We start from the raw sequence: 1,563 nt of genomic DNA on the forward strand, positions 1-1,563 counted from the left end.
TGTCTCCTCCTACTTTTTGTCACTATATCCATATATTTACAGTTAATTTGTTCCATTTTTTTTGGAAGTTGATCAAAGCACTAAGGATACCAACCAGCAGATCATCACTTAGAAATCTAAGAACACACACATTTTTCAAACAGCTCCAAAATTAATAACTTAAGGGTTTGGCCCTTCATTGACATCTAAGCATTGCTTGAAATACAACAGCTGTCAACTGTTTCATGAAAAAATATGAGAGGCTGACTTTTAGTCTTTCAAGTCCAACATATGCAAGAGCACACATTTGGATGAGGCTGTTCCTACTTTCAAAATGCAGCCACAAAGTATCTCTCAGTACTGGACTTCACTTCTTCTAGGACAGTGAGACCAGCCTCATTCAGACCTGCAGGCCAGATAAGTTCAGGATCAGTCTGGGGGACAAATCAAGCCCACAAGCTGATCCTTTATGCTAGAGCCAAAGCAGAGTCAGTCGGGGTGGACACTACATGCCTGAACTGGCCTCATGCTATGTGCAGCTCTATGGGGCTGTATGCAGTGCATGGGGCCAGTGTATGGGCCCAATCCAGACCAGCCCCATAGGCACTAGACCAGCTTAGGCAGGCCAACACTTACTGAATTCAGTATATGAGTCTGGTCTAAGAGCCACAGGCAGCACTGCGAGCCAGATGATAGGGTTACACAGGCTAGATCTGGCCCATGTGCCATATCTTTGACACCCCTGTAGTACAATTTTGAGTTTTCTTTTTGTTTGTTCATGCATAAAGCCATTCATACCACAAAGTAGTCAAGAACTGGGGCAATATCTACATATCTGTTTCTAAATCCTAAGAGCTAAATTTGCAAGTCTGCAAGAGAAATACCCATGTCAACTTTCACACAATATTTTAACTCAACCTCAACAAAGGCAAGCTTACAATAATACATTGTGCAATACCACTACCTCTGAACAAGCATCTTTTTGCCCCTACTCACAACAGTGATTACTTGCTTGACTTGGTAGCTTCCCTTATTTCAGCCCATACAAGCATCATCTCCTAAACCTACTTCCAAGGAAAAAAATAAATGGTTACAGTTGCTCCTGTTTAACCACACAAGGAACCCTGTCTCCCTGTCTCCTCCTCTGCATCCAGGCTTTTACAGTGAGACAAAGCACAAGGGAGAAGCTGGAAAGGAGAAAGAGGACCTGGAAGCAAATTCTGCCTGGCTATCCCATTTCTCAAACATCCAAGAGCTGAATTAATAATATGAATTTGAAGAGCTTTCCAGACAACTACTGGAAACAGATATGATGGTGGGATCTGTATCAATATTGTAAGAGAAAAATATTTTTATTTTTTTATTATTTTTTTTTTAATTTTTTTTTTTACTAAAAAGCCCTTTTCCTTCCATTATGTTCAGCTGTTAGGAAGCAAGAAAATGTTATCCTGGAACCTACTTAAGAACTTACTTGAATATGCTCTGAATATTAAGATTTTTATATATTTAAACTGCCCAAAGGATCACCAGCTTAAAGAAAGCAAAGAAATGGATATCCTCGCTGGCTACAGCACAGATTTCTCC

This window comes from Alligator sinensis, unplaced genomic scaffold (assembly GCF_000455745.1).
Source record: "Alligator sinensis unplaced genomic scaffold, ASM45574v1 scaffold755_2, whole genome shotgun sequence".
Classification (NCBI taxonomy): Eukaryota; Metazoa; Chordata; order Crocodylia; family Alligatoridae; genus Alligator; species Alligator sinensis.